A 24614-nucleotide genomic window follows, 5' to 3' on the forward strand; every position below is an offset into this window, starting at 1 on the left:
GGTTCTTGCAGTATTCTCTTCCCCATTGTTCTTTCCTAGCCTCCTATCCATTTTCTACTCTCCAACCAAACCAAGATGCAGATCTAATCCTATTATTCCCAAACTTAAAGTACTTAAATGACTGATTTCCCATTTACTCAGGGAAAATTTCAAAATGATAATTTCTTACAAGATTGTTAATGATCTGACTTCTGACTTTTCCAGCCCTATCTCTTGTAACTTCTCTTCTTCCTCCCAAATTCTACCCATTTCTTCCCATTTCCAGGCTTTTTTTTTTTTTACTTGTATGTTTCTCTGCTTGGAATGAAAATGCTAACTCCCCAAATATTACTAATATGCAGTATATGGAAATACTTTTGCCTCATTGTACTTAGTTTGGTTTGAACTCAGATTCTGGTTGGAGAACACAAATATGTATTTACAATGATATTTTTTAGAAACTGACCTGGTTATGTATTTAATTATGGACGGATGGTTTATAGAACTCAAAAGAGAATTTCCTTAGAGGAGTGTTCTAAGGAGGGGTTGCCACTGTGAACTCATGCTTCCTGTGAGATTTCTGTTGTGAGAAGTGTGTATAAAATATGATTAATGGAAAATGGTGATATAAATGCTATATGTAAAACTTCCTTTAAACTGTAGAATATATATATATTTTTTGTAGATTTTATTTATTTATTTGACAGAGACACAGCGAGAGAGGGAACACAAGCAGGGGGAGTGGGAGGGGGAGAAGTAGGCTTCCCGCTGGGCAGGGAGCCCGATGCGGGGCTGGATCCCAGGACCCTGGGATCATGACCTGAGCCAAAGGCAGACTATTAACGACTGAGCCACCCAGGTGCCTGATATTTTAAATTCTTTTAAATTCTTAATGATAAGTACTTGAAACTTAGCATATTGAATACAGTGTTTTTTTTATGATATATCATTAAAGTTAATTGTCAATAGCAATAATAGTAATATTGTTAGTAAGACATAGTTCTTGTGCTCGCTCCGGCAGCACATGTACTAAAATTGGAACAATATAGAGATGATTTAGCATGGCCCCTGCTCAGGGATGACATGCAAATTTGTGAAGCACTCCGTATTTTTATCACTATATTGTACACCTGAAACTGATGTAACACTGTATGTTAACTGTACTGGAATTAAAAAAAAAAAAGGACATGTAGTAGTTCTTACTGTGTGCCAGGCACTGTTTTGAAGTGCTTTATTAATTTGTTAGATTTCTGTTTCATTTTCTAGTCACATCAAAATGACATGTTCTTTAAAAATATTCTCTTTAGAAATGCTTAGTTTCAAACATTTAAAAAATATTATGACCCCTTCTAAGTAGAACAGAGTTAGTTGCCCCTTTTTTGCATACATAATGAAAAATGTTACCTGTCTGTGTTAAAGTCATATTAAAGAAAAAAAGTCTGAGAAGCCTGTATCTATCAGTAAAATCTAACAAATTCTTTCAGTAAAGGTTTTATTTATTCTGTAGTGAAAAGATTTAGTATCTTAGCATTTTTGCGTGTTTTCTCATATGATAGAGTGATCTGTAAAATATATGGGGCAGATATTCTTCTTCTTAGTTTCCTGAATGAAGACACTGAGGTTTGGAAAGGTTAAATAATTTGCTCAAAGAAATGCAGCCAATAAATGGCAGAACTCTAAAAGGATCTATACCTTTAGAGTCCTAAGGTAGTGTTCTTTTCTCATTTTTTTTTTTTTTTTAAGTATGCTCCACACCCAGCATGGAGCTCAATGTGGGCTTGAACTCAAAACCTTGAGATCAAGACCTGAGCTGGGTCAAGAGTCAGATGCTTGACCAACTGAGCCATCCAGGTGCTCACTTTTCTCATTATTATGCTTATTTCCTAAAGCAAAAACTGGAAGCTCTGTATAAGAAATTGGTAACCATTATTTTTGGACAAGCTGAATAGATAATTTAGAAAAGTAATTAATATAAAATGTTCTAAACATTTAAAAGGATTTCAGATTTTAGAATATCTTTTAAATCTGATTTTTCAACTTATTCTCCCCAAAATATTCTTAAGTTCAGGTTGAGCTTCTCCAAAAGTGAGTTGTGGGGTTTTAATCTTTCTTAATTAATTTTTTAAATGTCCGCAAGTGGAGAGAATAATTAACTATATCATCTACCCTTAGATAAATAAATAAAATAAATAAATAAAATCTTAAAAAAATAAATTGTGATATCTTCAGTTCTTCTCTCATATGTCTGGGTGGATACAAAGGAAATTAGTAATTATGTCTTTTAAAGTAAAGGAGATGATGGAGGCTTCTATCTTTTATTTACATTTGGATAGCAGAATTAGGGTGAGGTTGGTGATGATTAAATTACAGTATCTTTATTTGTAAATATTTTTTAAAGATTTTATTTATTTGTCAGAGAGAGAGAGAGCACAAGCAGGGGGAGGGTCAGAGGGAGAAGCAGGCTCCCCATTGAGCAGGGAGCCTGATGCGGGCCTCGATCCCAGCACCCTGGGATCATGACCTGAGCCAAGGGCAGACACTTAACTGAGCCACCCAGGTGTCCCTACAGTATCTTTATTTTTTAAAAAATTCTAAAAAAGATATTGAAGAAAGAAAGAGCGTGTACGTGGGTGTGCACAGTGGGGAGGCGCCTAGGGAGAGAGAGAATCCTCAAGCAGACTCCTCACAGAGCTTAGAGCCCAGCATGGGGCTCTATCTCACCATCCTGAGATCATGACCTGAGCCAAAATCAAGAGTTGGACACGCAGGCACCCCAAGAAAAGATAGTATCTTTTTTTTTTTAGATTTTATTTATTTATGAGAGCAAGAGAGAGTACGAGCTGGGCGGGGGGGGGGGGGGGGTTGGTGCAGAGGGAGAGGGAGAATCAGACAGTCTGTTGAGCAGGGAGCCCAATGTGGGGTTCGATCCCAGGACCCTGAGAGCATGACCTGAGCTGAAGGCAGATGCTTAGCCATCTGAGCCACCTGAGTACCCCAAAAGTACAATATCTTTAAAGACCATTAGTGTTAGTTGTAGATATTGTTTGCTGGACTAAGCTAGGGAGGAAATGGAATGTATAACCCAGGAAAGGGGAAAAGAACTCCACAGTTGTTGGTATCCCATAATGAAAAAACTATCATTTTTTTTTTTTTTTAACTTTCTACCATGTGTAAGATAACGTTTGAAAGATAGTCCAGGTACTTGTAAGAAGTCATAGTTTATTTGGGAAGATAAAGTTTACTGTCAAGTGGAAAGTTAAATGATGAATTGAAGAGCAATAAATACAGTAATATAAAAGAGTGCCTTACTTGCTATTTTTAGAGCAGTAGTTTGTGAATACCATGAATTAAGAAAAGGTAGAAGTCACAGGACTTTGGAAATAGTAGAAAAGCATTATGAAGGACCAGGTACTTGATTTGCATGTTGGAAGATGGTAATGATGACAACAAAGATGACAATAAGGATAGCAGCAAACATACCTGTTGTCTCTGGTGGTTGTATATATATTAATCCCTCTGCTTCTCCCTAAAGCCCTTTGAAATAGCTACTGTTATTTTTTATCTTAGTGATGAGGAAACTGGGATTCTGCCTTATGTCTCCACATTCTTTGGGTAGGCTACACTGCATCTCATACAGTAGGGTTGTTAATAGATGGTGACAAATAGGGAGGATAGTCTTCTTTTGCCTTAATTGGTACTGTGGAATTTGTGTAGGCCTTTAGAATGGCCTATTTCATTATATCTCTGAATGAAAAATAAGCTCTTATACCCACATAATAGATTTTTTTTAATAAAAAAGAGAACACCTGTTTTAACCTTTTTGAGTAGAATTTTTTTTTTTAACCTGTGTCATTTTCATATTGTTTTAGGACATTTGAGTAAAACTGTCTAATGAGAAGAATGTATAACTGACTATTTTGCATTTAACAATTTTTGGTACCTAGTGTAATTATTTAGAAAATTAAATGGAAAATTTAAAGAAGGGGTTGTTGAAAATTGTTAAAAACAGGGACATTGGGTTAAAACAACCTTGTATATTTTATAGGACCACCAAAAAAAAAATACTCTAAATAGATGATTGTAAAGTATTGATGGTATGTGTTAATGGAGGTATTGTTGCAGAATAATCAGCATCTAATGAAATACTTAAAATTGTTTGGAATATAAACATGGAATTGTTTCATTATATATGGAATCTTGAAAAGTACCATGCTCTTTCGTCAAAACATCAACTGCTTTAGCTGGGAAACTCCTCCCCCATATGTATTATGAACTTTTTTTTTTTGGGGGGGGGGAAAAAAGATTTTGTCAGCGAGAGAGAGAAATAGAGAGTGAACACAAGCAGGGAGAGCAGCAGGCAGAGGGAGAAGCAGGCTCCCTGCTGGGCAAGGAGCCCATTGCAGGACTCCATCCCAGGACCCTGGGATCATGACTGGAGCTGAAGGCAGACACCTAACCAGCTGAGCCACCCAGGCATCCCTATGAATATTTCTTTTGATAACATTTCTTCATAAAAGTAATAACCATTTAACAAAGACAGTATAGAGACAATATAACAAGTTGTTTAAGGACTCAGGCTCTGGAGTCATATTTGGGTTTATTTTCTTGTCTTTAACTGTGTCATCTTATGAGTTGCTTAACATTTGAACCTATCAGTAAAATGGAGGATAATAATAATACTTCCTTTATAAAGTTGTTAAGTTTAAATGACATAATCTAAAGCACATAGTGACAGACATGTTGTGAGCCTTCAACAAATGCCAGGTTTGTTTATTATTGTGGTAAAAAAATGCATAACATATGATTTACCATCTTAACCATTTCTGAGTGTACAGTTTAGTAGTGTTAAGCACATTACATTGTTTTACAACGAAGATCCAGAACTCTTTTCGTCTTGTGAAACTCTAAACTCCATACCCATTATGGGGCACCTGGCTGGCTCAGTCGGTGGAATATGGGACTCTTGATCTCAGGGTTGTGAGTTCGAGCCCCACATTGGGCATAGAGATTATTTAAAATCTCAAAAAAATAAAAACAAAAATAAAATAAAACTCCATACCCATTAAAGAACAACTCTTCATTTCCTCTTCCCCCAGCCCCTGGCAACCACCCTTCTACTTTCTGTCTCTATGAATTTGACTACTCTAGGTACCTTATATATGTAGAATTGTATAGTATTTGTCTTATTTGTCAAAAGGCTTATTTCACTTAGCATAATTCCCTCAAGGTTCATCCATCCATATTGCAGCATATGTTAGAATTTCCTTCTTTTTCAAGGCTGGGAAATGTTCCATTGTGTTTATATATGAAATTTTGTTTATCCATTTATTTGTAGATGGACACGGGTTGCTTCCACCTTTTGGCAGTCATGAATGATGCTGCTATGAACACAAGTGTACAAATATTGTAGACCCTGCTTTCACTTCTTTTCAGTGTATATCCAGAAGTAGAATTGCTGGATCATATGATAATTCTATTTTTAATATTTTGAGGAACTACCAGACTGTTATCCATAGTGGCTGCACCATTTTACATTCCCATCAGCAGTGCACAAGGATTTCAGTCTCTCCGCATCCTTGCCAATACTTGTTATTTTAAGGTGTTTTTTTTTTCATAGTGGCCATCATAATAAGTATGAGGTTCTTCTCATTTTTATTTTTCTTCTGCTTATAGGCTTAAATTGTTATTCTTTCTCAGGTTTTTCCTCAGGAAGCTTAAATTATTGAATTTAGATTTTTTTCCCCTAAGTTTGCATTTTTTGTTACAAATTTCTCTTTACTGCTTTTGCTGCCACCCACAAATTTGGTAAGTTGTAATTTCATTTTTATTTAGTGACACCTTAATTTTTGAAAGGTATTTTTGCTGTATGTAGTATTCTAGATTGATAGTTTTTGTTTCACTTTTGATACTTTACATATGTTGCTTCACTATCTTCTGACTTGCATTATTCCTCTGTTCATAGTGTGTTTGTTTATTTTTTTTCTTGAATTTCTTTCTCTGACTGGCTTTAATCAGTTTGATATGCCTGTTGTTTTCTTCATGCTTCTTGTTTTTAGCTTTGGTTGAGCCTCTTGATCTGTATAGTTTTAGTTTTTATCAGGTGTAGAGAATTTCTAGCCCTTATTTCTTTACATGTTTTTTTTCTTTTATTTTCTTTTTCCTTCTCTGGTGACTTCTAATTATATACATTAGTTTCCATCATGTGGGCCCACAACTTACTGTGAGTCTATCTACTTTTTTTGCTTTTCTTTTCCTCTCTGTGTTCCATTATGGATAATTTCTGTTGCTATGTCTTCAAGTTCTGTTGTCTCTTCTTTTGCAATTTCTAGTCTCCTGTTGGTCCCATACAATGTATTTTTCATCTCACACATGATATTTTTTTATCTCTAGATTTTTGGTTTGTGTCCTTTTTTTATGTATCACATCTCTACTTAGCATTTTCAGTGTTTTCTAAATCTCTTATTTATCGTGGTAAATATATATAACCTGAAGTTTACCATTCTAACCACTTCAGTGACACTGAGTACATTCACAGTATTGTATAACCATCACCACAATCTATTCTTTGTTGCAGTTTTTGTCGCTGTATGTGATTGACCACATGAGTAGTTTTGGCTTTTGGAATGTGAACAAAAGGGGTTTATGAGTAGCATTGAGGAAGAGTCCTTATGGGGAGCTTATGTATCCTTTTTTTTTTGCCATTTCTTTTTAATAACTGGTGTTGGTGCTTGCTGTCCCACATCATGAAGTGGGAGCAGTGTATTCGGGTTAATGGCAACAAAGCTGAGGAGCCTGGATCTCTGATGATTGAGGGAGCTGTTGTATCCACACTTAACTTTTGTTTTTTTTTTTTTTTTTAATGGTACAAATGGCCTTTATTGTTTGAATGGGAAGTGTAAGAGAGGAGGGGATATGACAGCTCCAGCTCCTGGGACAGCAACAGATTATATCACTGTCCTTTAAAAGGATCCTTAACTGTTTTAAGGCAGACATAAAGGCACTAAGGGGCATTTTCTGTCACTTGCAGCTGAACCCAAGTCAAGTTGATACTTAAAAATTACCATCACTTCTTTAATATTGTCAAAGAAATATGGTTTTTATTTATTTTTATTTTATTTGAGAGAGAAAAGGGAGTGTGTGAGAGAGAAAGCACAAGCAGGGGGGGCTGCAGAGGGAGAGGGAGAAGCAGGCTCCCCGCTGAGCAGGGAGCCCAATGCAGGGCTTGATCCCAGGACCCTGAGATCATGACCTGAGCCAAAGGCAGATGCTTAACTGACTGAGCCACCCAGGTGCCCCAGAAATATGGTTTTTAGAAACGTGTAGCAGAGGGCAACTTGTTTTTTTAATAGATTTTAAAAATTAATAGTTATCTGGGGCGCCTGGGTGGCTCAGTTGGTTAAGCGACTGCCTTCGGCTCAGGTCATGATCCTGGAGTCCCGGGATCGAGTCCCGCATTGGGCTTCCTGCTCGGCAGGGAGTCTGCTGCTCCCTCTAACCCTCCTCCTTCTCATGCTCTCTGTCTCTCATTCTCTCTCTCTCAAATAAATAAATAAAATCTTTAAAAAAACAAAAAAAACAAAACCGAACAACAACAACAAATTAATAGTTATCCTTCATTAGAATTCCTTTTATGTATGTACTATGTTTTATAGACATTTTATTTTCTTCATGTATTTTTACAACATTTCTGCAATGTTGTGTTATTGTCTTGATTGATGTGAATTAGGTTTAGAGAAGGAAGTTATATAACTTGGTAGTAGTGATGGAATTCATATTCTATTTCAAGTCTATCTGACTCCAAATCACGCACTTTTTTCACTAAGTTATGCCTTTTCTAAGGGCTTTTATATTTTATTTCTGAGACAGTTCTGGTTGGTAAATTAATCTCCTAGGAGGTACCCTGTACCAGTGACTAAATTAATTGTTTCAGGTAACTTATTTTTTTTGCTTATTAGTGAAGAATGAGAAGTTAAAATAAACTTTTCTGAATCTGTAAAGTTGAAAACCACCATATACCCTAGACTAGTAGTAATTCAATCTTAAGGTTTATAATTGTAGATGATAGTTATTCTGAAGGCTTCATTCAACCTAGCCTTTGTTTAAGTCTTTGAACTATGCTAGTGTCCATCAGTTAAAGGTTTAGTTTTAGGTATGGTTAGCTTTAAATTACTGTACTTGCCATCTAAGGAAAACAGCTTGAATCTTGTAGTCTATTCTAAGTTTCTTAATCCATTGAGAAATCTTGATGCATTTTTGGTTTTCATTCTCGTCATTTTGTTTTAGCCTACTCTTCTTGGTCTGTAATGACATAATAGCATTCACAGGACAAACACATCACACCCTAGGAGCATAAGAGTGCCAAGAACTACTTGAAATTTATGATCATATAAACATTTACTTCTTAAAGAAATTTAATTTTTGTACTCTGTTATGGCAAAATATTTTTAAAGCCTGGTGTTCCAGAACCTGTTTAACCTGTTACCTTTTAAGTGAGACCAAGACTGACTGCATACCTGAAGAAGAAATTCACTGGTGGAAGAGACAGATGCCAGAACTATTGAGAATAAGTCCTTGTTTGTGTAACCTTTTAGTTTGTTGAGTCTTTCCTTTTTTGAGTACAGGAAATAAAATGCTATGGAAAAATTTGCCATTCCCAGCTGGTCACATGTTCACTGTGCTATAGAATTTTTCTTTCTTTTTTAAAGATTTATTTACTTTTTGAGAGAGAGAGAAAGAGAAGTGTGTGTGAGGGGCAGAGGGAGAGGAGAGAGAGAATTTCAAGCAAACTCCTTGCTGAGCCCCATGTGGGGCTCGATCTCAGAATGCTGAGATAATGACCTGGGCCAAAACCAAGAGTTGGACACTTAACTGAGCCACACAGGCACTCCGCTGTAGAATTTCTTAGTGCTACATTTATTATTTTGTAAATCCAGCATGATTTTTCTCTTTAGTAATTGACAAAGTGTAGATTTAAATTTAACAAAGAAAATAATTAAAACTACTAATACTGTATGTACAAATGTATAAATTCTGAATTTTCTTCAGCTGTAAGATCTACTACCCATTTTGTCCCCTTCCATTAACCTCTGTTAATTGGATACATGTTGGAATTTTTTTTTTCTTCTTTTCCTTTCATAGTTCTTACCTACTTTTCCAATTCCTCAAGTTTTAGTGCTACCAGTCGAGGGTAGTTTTATTGAGTAGTTCTTTTGTTGTTAAAGTATAGTTGACCTATGATGTTATACTAGTTTTGGGTGTATAACATAGTGATTCAGCAATCCATTCCATATTTATGCAGTGCTTACCATGATGAGTATAGTTACTATCTGTCACCATAGTTATTACAGTATTACTGACTATATTTTTCCTATGCTATACTTTTTATTCCTGTGACATTTATTTTATAATGAAGTTTGTACCTCTTAATCCCTTTTAAGAGAGCTTAGAATGTATCTAAAAACACCTCTGGCCAGTGTGGTAGCCATTATCTACATGTGGCTAAATTAATCAAACTAATTAAAATAAGTTCAGTTCCTCAGTTGCCCTAGCCTTGTTTCAAGTGTTGGGTAGTCACATGTGGCTAGGGGCTACCATATGGGATAGCACAGATAGAGAACATCTGTTGAGTATATAAAATGCAGCTAATCAGATTGTGACCTGAAGAAAGTACCCAGTGTGATTTTTATTACTTTAGTTATGTCATTTAACTTTAAAAAAATTTTTAAAGATTTATTTATTTTAGAGAGAGCAAGAGAGAGTTAGTGGAGGGAGGGGCATGAGGAATCTTCAAGCAGACTCCCCGCTGAGCCTGATGCAAGCTCAATCTAACAACCCATGAGATCATGACCTGAGCTGAAACCAAGAGTCAATCACCCATGTGCACCAGTTATGTCATTTAATAATGTAATTATTGGTCTTAATTTCTAGCAGAGGTTGTTTAGAAAAGTGACGTCTTTCATTTCTCTCAATCTTTTCTTACCAGTCTACATTTTTAAACAAGATTTTCTTATTTGAGAGAGAGAGAGAGAGAGAAAGAGAAGGAACAGGGGGAGGGACAAGAGGGAGAGGGAGAAGCAGACTCCCTGCTGATCAGGGAGCCGGATGTGGGGCTCGATCCCAGGACCCTGGGATCATGACCTAAGCCGAAGGCAGACGCTTAACCAACTGAGCCACCCAGATGCCCCATCAGTCTGCATTTTGATGAAACTTTTTTTGCTATATTTTCAGAGGTCATTATACTGTGTTGTTCAGTTAATAGATAATAGGATTTGCTTCTTGTTTAAATGGCTTGCCAGAAAATATTATGGATATCTTTGTAGATGTTTATTACATTCCTGATTATAGGAATAATATATGGTTACTATAGAAAATTGGAAAATATAAAGAGTAAAAAAGAAAAACTTATAACCACCCAAAGATAATTACTCCTACTTTTTTTTCCCTATTTTTGTAATTTTGCTAATTTAATTTTAATTTTTCAAATCATTGGTAGTGTACCTCATATTCAGTTTTGTCTTTAACATAATAGCGTAAGGATTTTCTTATGATACTAACTTTTTTCTTAAACTTTTAAACAAATGTACCACAATACTGAATTAAGTGATCTCCATCATAATTTGCTTAACCATGTGCCTGTTGTTGGACATTGTGTTCTGTGTAATAGTGGTCTCTGTTTTGTAGCACTGATTGAAGGGTATATTGTGTAACTTCTGTAACTTGAATATAATTCTTAAAAATTTTTTTTTTATCCTTTATAGTATGTATTTAAGTTTATGTCTTCTAGAGTATAAGCCACTTGAGTTTAAGGATCATGCCTTGATTACCTTAGATTTTTTTGCAATGAAACAGGATATAAATAAGGTTATTTTAGTTATATTTATATTTCCAATTTATAGCACTGTGCTTGGCATATACTCATTTATGTTTAACAAATTGAATTTATTTATTACTATTTTAAAAAATATTTGTTTATTTAAGTAATCTCTACACCCAGTGTGGGGCTTGAACTCCTGACCCCAAGATGAAGAGTCACATGGTCTTCTGATTGAGCCAGCCAGGTCCCCCTGACAAGTTGAATTTAGATAAGTGGCTTGTCCCTTTTCATAGATTTTCCTGTAGATGAGAATATGCATGAAATTTTAATAAAAGAATAATTCAATTTTTTGGACACATTCCTTGCTGTTAGGGACAATAGTCTCATTTGTAATTACATTTTTTCCGCCTTTTTCTGCAGCTCCTTTCTTGGAAGAAAGTTTTTGGCTATGCCATTTAAGGAGATTGAATAATTTTTCAAGGAATTCATATTTAAGCATATTTGCCTGGCTTTATCACAGGCCACAATATGGTTTAGCTATTTGAAGAACATCTTTGTGGCAAACACTAAACAGTGAGTCATGGGTGCTGGGTTACTGGCCAAATTTAATTATGATATAGCTTCCTAACTTTTATAAGTTGATTTCAACGATCTTATGATAAAAGGAACCATGAAAAGTGAAACTAATGATATGAATAGTTACTATTTTGTTATCTGAACTTACTGGATTTGATGACATATAAAATGTCAAAGATATGAGACCTATTTTATGCATGAAATATAGCATGGTATATGTTGAACATTATTTTGGTGCCAGCAAATGTAGTCCTTAACCATTCATATGATATTTTAAATATGCTTAACAGTACTGTGTTTCAGTGAATAATAGTAACTAAAAAGCCAGTATATGCAAAGTCTGAATCAGTTCCTTTATAGAACATGTAGCCAGAACACATAGTCAAAATTGGTATAAAGAAAGCAGCAAATCCAAAGGCATTTGTCGTAATGTTTTAATTGCTACACTGGACTATGAGGAGAGCATCATATTTATTCTGAAGTGCAAATTATTGACTAAATAGTTTTTCCAGTCCATTATTAATGTCATAATTTGTTTTAGTCTTTCAACAGTATACCCTTTTCATATTTCTATATTAATACATTCTACTTCATTCTTCTTAATAGCTCTACAGTATTCCATTGGATGTATTTTAAATTATCCAGTACCTGTAGTCAAGGGTTTTTGAGTCATTTTAATTACTTACATCTAGGTATCAAAGGATATTCATACAAATACATATTTATATATTTTTGCAGGTAGTAGGACAAAGTTAAAATTTATGTTTGTTATTTCCTCCATTTCAATTAACGTTACATATATTTACAATAAACAAAATACAAATTTATGATTATAATGAAAAACTTACTTTAAAGAGTTGGTTAACTACTTGGGGAAAAATGTGAGGTTATTTTCTCATGCACTAAAATAAACTCCAAATAGTCAAAGGGGACAAAGGCAAAATGAAAAACCAAGGACAATGGGGCGCTTTGCTGGTTCAGTCAGTAGCATATGCAACTCCTCATCTCAGGGTCACTCAAACCCCATGTTGGGTGTAAAGCTTACTTTACGAATAATAAAAATTAATAAGAGTTGTTATCTTAAAAAAAACATAAACAAAATGAAGCTGCACACATGCCCATTTGAACTAAACATAATCGATACAAAAGCATCCATAAAGAAAAAAATCATAGTTTTTATTTGCTATAAGTGAATAAAACTAAGAGAAAGTTAAAAGAAAACTGAGAAAAACCAAATGCCCAAAAAGGTAGAAGGTGCACTAATATTCTTAATTAAAGAGCTTACATAAATTGACCATACAACCTTAAATATCAATAGAAAAATGTTTTAAAGGATTTAGTTTACTAAAGGGCATGGTTGTATCTAATCTGTCTATTGAATTTTTTTTAAGTTGTAGTTGACATGTAGTACTACATTAGTTTCAGGGGTACAGCATAGTGATTTGACAAATTTACACGGTATACTATGCTCACCATAAGTGTAGCTACCATCTGTGATCATACAAGGCTCTTACGGTACCATTAGCTATATTCCTCATGCTGTACCTTTCATTCATGTGAATTACTTATTCCATAACTGGAAGTGTACACTTCCCACTCCCCTTCACCCCTTTCTGTTGAATTCTTAATTTTTACTCATTTTGTTTTTTTAAGTTTTAGAATTTTCATTTGATTATTTGATAAAATTTCAGGTTCTCTGCTGAAATTCTCCCCTCTTATCTTGAACATATTAATAGCAGTGATCTTGAGGTTTGCGTTAAATTTCTGAATTTCCTGTGGGTCTGATTTTTAATAAAAAATTTCTGGTGGGCACATTGGTGGCTCAGTGGGTTAAGCTTCTGACTCTTGATTTCAACTCAGGTCATGATCTCAGGGTCGTGGGATTGAGCCCTGAGACGGGCTCCATATTGAGCATAGAGTCTGCTTGTCCCTTTCCCTCTGCTCCTCTCCCTGCTTGCACTCTCTCTCTCAAGTAAAATCTTTAAAAAAAATATCTCTTGGTTTTATGGTATTTTAGTTTTATCTTCTCATATGACTGCTAATGTTTGATTGACTGGTGGACATTGTATATGAAAAAATGCTTAGATAATTAGGTAATGTTATCTTCAGAGAGGATTTATGTTTTCTGTTAGATAGGGTTGAGACAGACCACCTTAATCTATTTAATCAGATTGAAGAGATTTGAGGCAGATTTTCAATCTTTTGAGGGTTGGTCTATTTCTGCCTGGTTTTTGTTTTTGTTTTTTTATTCCTGGGGTGTAGCACTTTAGTGCACTTAGTTAAAAGCCTGGACTTTTTCTTTGTGAGTCCAAAACTCTAACTTCTGCCTTCCCAATTTCATGAGAGTTCTGGAAGCTTTCTTCAGTTTCTCAACTTCTGAGCTGCAGCATTGTAGTCTACTTTAGATTCACATCCTTGACCCCACTCCCCATCCCCTTTTGATCTCAGTGGTAGGATTGGCTTGTAACAAATTAGTCTTATCATTGGTGGAGGTAGAAATCTCCCTGTTATGTTGTCCACACTTTACTTGTTTCTTTTTAAAGATGGGAGGGGTCTGATATATAACAATTACTGTCATTCTGAATTCAGACCCAGTTGAAAATTGGAGGAATACGTTAGATAGAGATCTGAATGTCTTATGTATTATTGATAAAATCTAGGATACAGGCTGAGATATGGGACAGAATGGGCTCATTGTCCTGAATAGATTTGGACTCTTCCAACAGATAGGTCTCTCTCACAGAGGTGGAGTCTTCCTTGCTGTGTTTATCAAAAGAATGAGAGTAGATGAGAATTAGTTTATAATTTGTAGGGATCAAGATTCTAGAAAATTAGTGTAACTTAAAATAATTGTAAGTAGGAGTTGTGATCACTAAGTGTCTGTTATATACAACCTATGATTCTTCCTTCAATAGATCTTATATTTTTATAAATTACGGCTTTAGAGCATGGATTTATAGTTAAGTTGTTGTGCATGCCAGGATAGAAAATATTGTTTTGTAGTCTCAAGAATAATTATAAAGTAGAGTATTTTGTGGTGATCATACTTTCAATATGATGACCTTTATATGATCTGGCTGTCTTTTAAATTTGGAATTTTTCTGAGTCAGTGACTTGTTGCCCTCAGAATTCTCTTAGTATTGCATATACCACAATGATGTTGGCAGTATCTTTTATGAAGTCTGAACCATATGACTAAGCAAGCACAATAAGCACAGGAATCTCTCACAACTGCTTGACTTTTAATCCCCAACTCCCACTTTTAACCTTTTTGAAAAAATTGGTAAGTTAAAACTTTATAGTAACAGCTAAACTCATATGTAGGATTTCCTGAGGGTTGCAGTAACACTAATAACACTAGTATAGTCAAGCTACTTCCTTCCCTTGAAAAAACAAATTCACCAAATTTTGGGATCAGATTACTGTAACATGGACTAAGTAAGAAGGAGAAATAAAAGATACCAATACTTGTTACAGGGAGATTTGCCAGGAAAAGAAAGTATAGGTCATCTTAGTCTGACTTATTTTGAATTAGTTCAGCCCATTCATAAAATATCTCAAAGAAAAAGTTTTGACATAGCTTTTCTATTAAATGATTGGTTTTATATTTAGAATGTTAAACTACATTTTTGTGTTTTATATTCTTTTATTTTTGCGATTTTAGTTTTTGGTGGGTTGCAGGGCAGATAACCAAAATAGGTTTCCAGATCTAGAACTCTAATTTATAATACTATTTCTGTTGGAAATTAGAATTTGTTTTATAAATTTGGATTTCATTGACCATCAAAGAATCAGTTTGGTTATGAGATAGATGGGGGTCATGTGTGTAATTCAATTAATGATTATCAAACCATGCCTTATGATACATGTATATGTGTGTATACACAGATGCACATACATAGTTTTTTTGTGTTTCATTTTTCGGAGTATTGGGTTAAATTCAGATATGTTTGTTATTTAGGGGTTTCGTTAAGATAATGGCTGTCTTTGGTGATTGGTATGCAAGAAAGGAAGGTCATCTGTATTACTTGGTGGCATAGGAGAAAACATTTATAAAATGAGATATTAGTGATTTGACCACTTCAGGTGTAAAAAAAAAAAGATCATTTTGCAGATTTTTGGATTATACTTTTTTTTCCTAAATACAAACCATTTGGTACGTTTCATAATACTGTAAACTAATTGAGATCATTGTGGTTGGTTTAATTATAGTCTTGGTAGTTTTTCAAGGAAATGTGGTAATAAAATCAGAGACCTCAGGTATATTATGTCCCTTGGTTTGCATCACTGATTTTATTTGAATATGAGTTTACTGTCTTCCCCCTGCCCCCTGGGGAAAACTTGCTTTCTCTGTGTATTTATCTATAGTTTCAGTCAAGTTTGATACAGTTAATTCTTGTCTGTCAGTATTTGGAGTGTTTATACTGTATTTTCCACACGCAGTTGGTAAATACGTTGTCTTAGCTGGCTGCAGTAGTATAACTTTGCTTTCTGATGGAAATAGGTTTGCTCACTGAGTAGAGCAGGGACATTAGCTCATTCATTTATGCTGCAGACATATTTGTTGAAATGATACCCCAGAGCTATCAGATTAACACTAGAGGTCCTTTTACCTGCTTCCGTATTCCCTTGCTGTGATTGAGAAAGTGAATTTATTTTGTAATTGTGTTTTAAGTTCTTTGTGTTCCAAGGACTTTGTGTATGTTCAGTCTAATAAATATATATTTAACAACTACCATGTGCCATGTCCTGGATTAGGCCCTGGGAATGTTGCAGTGAACAAAACAAAAATTCTCTGCTATCAGTTTACATTTTAATGGGGAGCCAGATGATAATTAATTGTATATAAGATAGTGATTTATCGCAAGGAGAAAAAAAGTAAAACAAGGAGGAAGGTATGAATATATAGGGTGTTGATAGTTTAGATACTGAAGTTTCTTTGAAAACTTAAGACCTGGTGGAAGTAGGAGAGTTAGCCATGCAGATACATGGATGTGTTCGTTTTAGACAGAAATAGCAAATCCAAAGGCCTTGGATCAGGAACATGGCTTGGTGTGACTTTTTAAAAAAACTCATTATTTGGAAACAATTTCCAACTTAAGAAACGTTTTCGAAACTTCTGTATATATTTTGCTGAGAGCCCTCATTCAAGTTTTGTTAATTGCCCAAATAATGTTCTTTAGACCAAAAGGGTCTAATCCGGGATCATGCATTGCATCCAGCTCTCATGTTTCTTTAATCATCAGTTTGGAACACTTTCTCAGTCTTTCTTGATTTTCATGCTGTTTACAGTTTTGAAGGTTATAAGCCACTCATTTTGTAGAATATCCCTCAGTTTGGGTGTCTAATGTTTTCTGATGATTAGACCCAAGATATGTATTTTTGGCTGCAATTTCAGAGAAGTGATGTTGTGTTCCTAATGAATCCTATTTTGTGGCATACAGTTTATCCTATTAGGTAGTGTTAGATTACTTGAGTAAAGATGATGTCTACCAAGTTTCTAGTTACTTCCCCCTTCCTTTGTAATTAGTAAGTAGTTGTGGGGAGATACTCCAGGACTGTGAAAATTATCTTTCTGTTCCTACTTTCACCCATTAGTTTTAGAATCCATTGATGTTTTTCACCTAAATTAATTTTTACTGTGAAGATTGCCAAATAGTGATTTTCTGATTTAATATTTCTTCTACATTTTTTAGTTGGCATTTTAAGAGAAGAAGGAGAATTACTTCATATAAATTTATTTATATCAGGAATTCTTTTTTATTTAATAGGTTATACGCCATTACTATCATTTATTTTAATACTCATTGTTCTGCATTTACCGCTGGGAGCCCTTTCAGAGGCTTGTTATGTCCTTTTGATGTGTTCTCATCAATCTTTGTGTACTTCTTTACATTTTTAAGACTTTTATCTTGAAATAATTATAAATTCACAGGAAGTTACAAAAATAACACAGAATGGTCCTTTGTACCCTTTACCCAATTTCCCCCAATGTTTATATCTTACATAACTACAGTACATTATCAAACTTAGGTTACTGGCATTGATATGATGCATATGTATAATTTTATGTCATTTTATCACCTGTACATCTCCCTACTTTTGCCACAAGATGTTACAGGCTCATGTTATAAAATTTTCCTGCTGTAGTTCTGGAATCAGCCATTTCTCTAAGGAGCCTTAATTCCTTTTAGAGGAGAGTAGTATTTCAAAACCATGTTCTCATTGCTGTTGGAGTATCTCTGTACTCAGACTCTTTCAGTGGACATATGAAGGAAGCATAGGTATGTGTGTGTACACTTACATCTACATCTGTATTTCTTTATCTTTATTGAAAACTATGTATTTACCTTGATAGCTCCAATTCCATCCCAACACCATGTGTTCATTCTAGTTTTCTTTTTTTCTCATATTTGTACCTCTTCTCCCAGTAGCAAAAGCTGATTCCTGTTATCATATAGTTCATAATTTGCTCAGTTCCTCCATGTGTTGCCAGCTCCCCATCCCAGAAGACTTTGTTACTGCTCAGATGTTCCTTCTCGTGAAGGCCCTGGCTGCTCCAGAGCTACCTTCCTATCCCATCCCCACTTCTTGTATAGGGCCTCTGTTGTGATTTTAAAACCTTAAGAAGGGCAGTGTGGCTGGAGCAGATAATGAGGGAATGAGACATACAGATTTAAATTACGAGAAGATTGACCACTCAGGAGTAGAATGGAGATAGAGTAGAGTAGAGGGTGATTAAAGGCAGGGAAGCTAGTTAGTAGGTAAGAAATGAGAATCTGAGCAAACATAGGGAAAGGAGTGAAGGAACAACTGTGAGACAAGAATAGTTGCAGTACAGATGGAGCGACATTGTGTAAGGGACAAGGAAAGGATTTCTGAACCTGACTTCCTAGGATAGCGCTGCTTAGCAGATACCAGATACCAGTAGGTAAGATATGAATGAGAAAATGACTAAGTTTTGGACATGTTGATACTAAGATGCTAGCTAAATATTTATTTACACAACAGTTTTGGGAGAATATATTCTGTGCTTGGAATGTAAAAAACAAAAATTTTTACCCTTAAGGAAGGTAATAAGAAATTCTTACAGTTAAGGAGTTTGTGATCTCCAAACTTAATTTTGTATCCCATCCCATAAAAGATATATTCTCAAATAGATGTATCTTTATAATTTGTACATGTGTATCATTATATTAAAATGTAACATACATTATAAAATACACATAAAAGTCTACAAATAGTATTTCTTGAGGTATTCATTTTATAGTGGTAGAACTTACACAAAAATGCTTAATTGCTTTTTAAAGTTTTGGCTTAACATTGCGTTACAGTGATTTAAAGATGAGGTTGGACGTTCAGTTTATCTTGCTACTGGGTTTTAAGGACTTTCATAATTTTGGGGGTTTTGTTTGTTTTGTTTTTTTTTATTTCACAAAGATGTATGGATACAAGTGGACATATCAGTGGCTGCAGTTACTAAATTATAATACTTATTTTCCAGTTCTGTGGAAGTCAAATAAATAAAATCTAAAAAAAGAAAAAAGAAAAGTTCATTTTGACAGGATAGCCAGAAAACTTTTGTTTGAAACTTTTTATGAAATTTTGTATGGTCGTTCTTCATGTCACTACAAAGAATTGAAAAAATTCTATTATACTTTAACAGTCTTACTTCTATAAATTTTACAGGGTTAATGACACGTTGTACTACTTTGCCCTCATGAGGATTTAATTTCTTAGTTGTAAAAACTTGTTCTGTGAATGATGCAGTGAATGAGTTTCATTTGTAGTATGACACTTGTAGTTCCAGGGGCAGTTTTATATTTCAGTTAAAGTGGTTACTATTACCAAGGTTTTTTTTTTAAATATTGTTTTCATTAAAGAAGTAATTTACTGTTGAGAATATATTTTATTTTCTTCAGTTCTTTTGTTTTTTTTTTTTTAAAGATTTTATTTATTTGACAGAGAGAGACACAGTGAGAGAGGGAACACAAGCAGGGGGAGTGGGAGAGGGAGAAGCAGGCTCCCTGCTGTGCAGGGAGCCCAATGCGGGGCTTGATCCCAGGACCCTGGGATCATGACCTGAGCTGAAGGCAGATGCTTAACAACTGAGCCACCCAGGTGCCCCTTCTTCAGTTATTTCTTCATTGTAATAGTATCCAACCATTTTTAAACTGATCAGATTAGAAAAAGTATGTACTTTCTTCCAACTCTGTAGTAAACCCTCTCTTACTGTATAATTTGTTATTCATTTCTTCAGCTTTTCAATTATTTTTTTCTGTGTGTCTTCTGAAGATAGCGGCCATTAAGACGCTTTAGTTTTTTGCCATATTGTTTTCATATATTTTAGCCATTTAAAAAAACCTTAGTAAGAAGAACCAGTGTTTTTTCCAGTGGCCTCTGAATGTTTAAAAATATACATATATCTCTTTTTTTATATTAAAGAACTGTTAACAAAACAAACTGAAGCACAAAAGAGGCTTCCAAAAATTTATCTTTAAGTTTAATGAAAATTCGTAAAATGCTGGGTAGAACTCAGGCTTGAAACATTATGCAAAGAATTACAGAAACTTGTTTTCATATTCCTGTTGTTTAGGTTTTAAATATCTTTCTAATTGTGGTGGCCTTGGCTTTGTTCAGTCACAGACATGAAATACGAATTCCTGAAAAGCTTTGTGTTCTGGAAAAATCATGTACCATAACTAACAAGGCTTAGGAGAAAAAATCGGGTAGGATCAGACTGTGCAGAACCTACACAGCTTGCAGCCAGAACACTAACAAAAGCAGTAACAGCTCTAATAAAAATATCAACACAGTTAAATCTTGGCATTTGTACTCAGCATCGCAGACATTTGAATTTCTGCAGCTTTAAATCTTGAGGCTTGTGCTGTTTTCTTTGAGATTTATAGGCCCACGAAGGCCTTTACTTCCACAGCCGCCTTTATCAGTTTTTTTTTTTTTTTTTTTTTAAACAAAGGAAAATGTCTTCTTGGCTTTTTCATCTGCACTTGTAGATGCTTAATGTCATAAACAGTGTAGGGATCTTTGAAGCTACTATTCATATTGTAGGAAGGCATTTTGGCATGATTTTTGGCTTTTGCCTTAATGTTGTCTTATATTTCGAAGGCTTTCTTTTTAATTTGAAAAAGCTTGCCCATCATTTAAAAATATTAACAAGTCGGGGGGCTCATGGGTGGCTCAGTGGGTTAAGCAGCCTGCTCTTTTTTTTTTTTTTTTTTTTTTTTTAAGATTTTATTTATTTATTTGACAGAGAGAGAGACAGCGAGAGAGGGAACACAAGCAGGGGGGAGTGGGAGAGGTTGAGAAGCAGGCTCCCCGCAGAGCGGGGGAGCCCGATGTGGGACTCGATCCCATGACCCTGGGATCATGACCTGAGCCGAAGGCAGTCGCTTAACCGACTGAGCCACCCAGGCGCCCAAGCAGCCTGCTCTTGATTTCAGCTCAGTTAATGATCTCAGGGTCCTGCGATCCAGCCCTGGGTCAGGCTCCACACTCAGAGAGGAGTCTGCTTCAGGATTCTTTCTCTCCCACTGCCGGTCACCCCGCTCGCTTGTGCTCTCTCTAGCTCTCTAAAAAATAAATCTTTAAAAAAATATTAACAAGCTAGAAAAAATAATGTATTTCAATTAATATTCTAATCATTCCCTTCTATCCCAGTTGCATATGAGATAATTATTATAGAAATTAAGATTATAGCAGAAATTTGTACATTATTAAATTCATAATGGGCTTCATGTAATTTTTTTTTTTAAGATTTTATTTATTTATTTGAGAGAGAGAATGAGAGAGACAGAGAGCACATGAGAGGGGGAGGGTCAGAGGGAGAAGCAGACTCCCTGCCGAGCAGGGAGCCCGATGCAGGACTCGATCCTGGGACTCCAGGATCATAACCTGAGCCGAAGGCAGTCGCTTAACCAACTGAGCCACCCAGGCGCCCTTCATGTAATTTTTAATTTAAGGGAGGGTGATATGGTTAGCCATTGTTTTTAGCCTTTAATAATTTGGTCCATAAGAGCTTATATAAGGAGTAGGTGAAGAGTTAACACTGCCATTTTCTTTTTGTTTGTACTATTTGCATTTTAGTATTATCTTAAATATGTGAATATATATATTACATTCATTTTTCAGATAGCTTTATTGAGGAATAATAAATAATAAATTGTACAAATTAAAATATTACAGTTTGGTAAACTGACATATGTCTGCATCCCAAAATGGAATGTCTCAAATCTCCTTGGTAATCTTTCTACTAGAGAATTTTTTAAAAAATTTAGTAGGTAATATCTACTCATGATAAGGTAAGGTACATGCAAACTGTAGTATGTCACACGTCAGTGAAAGCTAACAAGAGTGGGATGTTACTGAAAACTCCTATATTAAACTTAAAAATTTTTAAGGTTAAATGAGCAAAATTGTAATACTTTCTTCCTGCACCTTAGTGGATCATCTTATATATTCCCATTGAGAACATAGACCCAACTTGGGAGATTTCTGAGGTCTGTTAGGTATCTGGTGGGTACTCGGAAATATGGTACTGGGTCCCAGTGTAGAAGTAGATAGTATTATCAACCGTAGAAGTTGATTCTCAAAATAAAGTTCAGATATGTGTGTGTTTCATTACCTTTTCCCTTTGAGTATAGGAGAAATTATGGTGATTTGTGAGTTATACTTAAGGATGATTTAGGTTCAGTGTTTCAGGTAATTTTTTTTTTAAACCAGAGTTATTAATGTGTATCTAAATTGAATGACAAGAAATTCTTACTCCTACCTGAGGTGCTGTTATTGCCAGAAATTGAGCATTATGTAGAGGAGTGATATATGAAATGATAATTGATAATGAGCCTTTAGAAACTCTAGATTTGCCTATGTTGTTTTCACTTCGTTTTAGCAATGAGACCGGCTCTCTGCCAAGTAATAATATATGGACTACCAAAAGGTAAAACAGACTAAAAAATAGTGTATTAGATTTTCTTATGAAGACTTGCTCATCTTCTTTTATTTATAGGGAGGTGTAGATACAATGGACAAAAGAGTTATGGGACAGATACTTAATATTAAAAGTTTAAACATTTTTTCTAATATTAAATTTCCAATTATTAAAATTTTTTTCTAGTTACTAAAAAATCCCCTCAGATGTGTAGAAGAAACATTGCTTCCTGGGTGAGGATGAAATATACCTTTCTTCTGTAGTTTCTATTGAGAAGAATATTTTAGTTTTTCAGTAAAAGTAGGTGGGCACTGAGTCTGCAAAGTTACAGATATAGTTAGAAGGGAAAAAGAGCATGTCCCTTAAAAACAACCAACCACCAACTTTTTTTGCTGAAGCTTTCTTTCACTGTTTTCTAGTAGTAGTTGCATGGGTAGCAGCAATAGCTGCTTCTGGTTAGGACATCTGTGTCTCTTATGTTACCTAAATGGCTCCGTCCAAAAACATTTTTCCGTTATCTACATTCCTTTTTCAGTTTGATTTTTATGAGAATTAAATGAGAAAGTGACTTTCCTTGGCACAAATTAGGTGCTCAGTATATGTTGGTTTCCTAATGTGATTTATGGGTATATATTTTTGCCCTCTGATTTTCAGGAGAGCTTGGTATTTGGTTGTGTCTTCAGAAGTTCATTGTTTAAATTTGATTAATAATTGACTAGAAAACTGAGGATATTATGTCTCAGTATAAATGTGATACTGGAATATTTCCAGCGATTGCTTTTTTGTGGGATATAAAAAGAAAGATTTAAATGTCTATAGTTTTAAAAAATACTAAAAGAACTATAGTAACATATCAAAATCTAATAAGAGGCAAGGATAGTTTTGTGTTTTATTTAAATTCCATCTCATTCACTTGGCAGTTCAGTTGTCTACTTCTTATCTATAATTGCTGAGGTGGTTTTAAGAGTTATAAGAAACAATTTTTTTCACCTGGAAGATGTGATATAGAATATAACATTTTATGACTCCATGTTAGCCCTCCTGTCCCAGCACTTCAGACACAAATACGGATTTAAAAGTGGAGGATAAGTCTCTATAATAGAAAGCCTTGATTGAAATTTTGCAAACTTGAGGAGGAGTCTCTTACTCATTTTTATCTAATGATGTGATCAGCACCTGAGTCAGGATGGAGGGGGGTTCTGGAGTAGAGGGTAAAGTTCATCAGCCCCGCACCCCTCATTCATGTTTTTCATGATGTTTCTACTACTTTTCTGTATAAAATTTTAAACAGAGTTTTAAGGAAATCACATTTGCTTTTTAATTACCTAATTTATATTTGAACATCATTAATTAGTAAGAAATGGGATATATCAAATATGTTTCTGTTGGGAATTTTAATTACAGTTTTGTTCTCAAAAGAGCTCAGTGTCCTTCACATGGCCAACCTAGTTAAAGGTGGTAATAGCCACAAAAATGTAAAATACTTAGCAGTAGATTTAGCAAGAAATAGAAATAGAATATATACAAATAATACTTTACTGGAGGAAATAGAGAATTTAAGTTGATGGAGAGACCTACCTCGCTTTCTGGATGGGAAGTCAGTTCTTCCCAAATTAATCTGTTTATCCCTATAAAAAATCCCAACTCAAGTTTTGGGCAGAAGCAACATTTATTTAAATTCCAGAGAGCTTTCAGGGAGAAAAAGACCATATGATTTGTAGGAGGCAGAGAACAGTAAAAAGTTTTGGAATTTAAAATAGGATGTGTTTTCAGTAGAGATATGGAGAGCTATAGATAATATTTTTTTGAAGTCTGAATTTATTAAAGTGTGTTCTGTAGTACCTTGTATCTTGAACATTTAGTGAACATTTAGATTTTACTATGTTTTATTATGAGTTACAAAATGTACTACAGAAAGTGTTAGAATTTAGGGGAAGAAAAAAATAAAACCCATAACTCCATCATGATATCACATTTTCTATATTCACTTTGTTTGATTTCCATTCAAAATTTTTGATATGCATAGTCCCGTAAGTAGAATTATCATAATTCAGTTTTCTATTTTGTGCTTTTCTTTTAACATTAATATATGTTTTTAAAGATCTTATTCATTCGTCAGAGAGAGAGAGAGAGCGCAAGCAGCGGGAGCGGCAGGCAGAGGGAGAAGCAGACTCCCTGCTGAGCAAGGAGCCCAGTATGGGACTCGATCCCAGCACCTGGGATCATGACCTGAGCCAAAGGCAGACACTTAACCAGCTGAACCACCCAGGCGCCCTTAACATTAATATTTTGTATTAC

General features: G+C 34.8%; 1 protein-coding gene and 1 non-coding gene across 2 annotated transcripts in view; both read left to right on the forward strand.

Moving 5' to 3' along the window:
* The window catches only part of ROCK2 (Rho associated coiled-coil containing protein kinase 2), a 143195-nt gene that overhangs the window by 25371 nt on the left and 93210 nt on the right, over window positions 1-24614 (forward strand). The gene's annotated exons all lie outside the window — the stretch shown is intronic.
* LOC123852154 (U6 spliceosomal RNA) lies at window positions 985-1092 on the forward strand. The gene has a single exon (XR_006792777.1). It is a non-coding gene; the product is annotated as a U6 spliceosomal RNA (small nuclear RNA).

Source organism: Mirounga angustirostris, unplaced genomic scaffold (assembly GCF_029215605.1).
Source record: "Mirounga angustirostris isolate CCGP_5_RB_7025 unplaced genomic scaffold, mMirAng1.0.hap1 SCAF_10, whole genome shotgun sequence".
NCBI lineage: Eukaryota > Metazoa > Chordata > Mammalia > Carnivora > Phocidae > Mirounga > Mirounga angustirostris.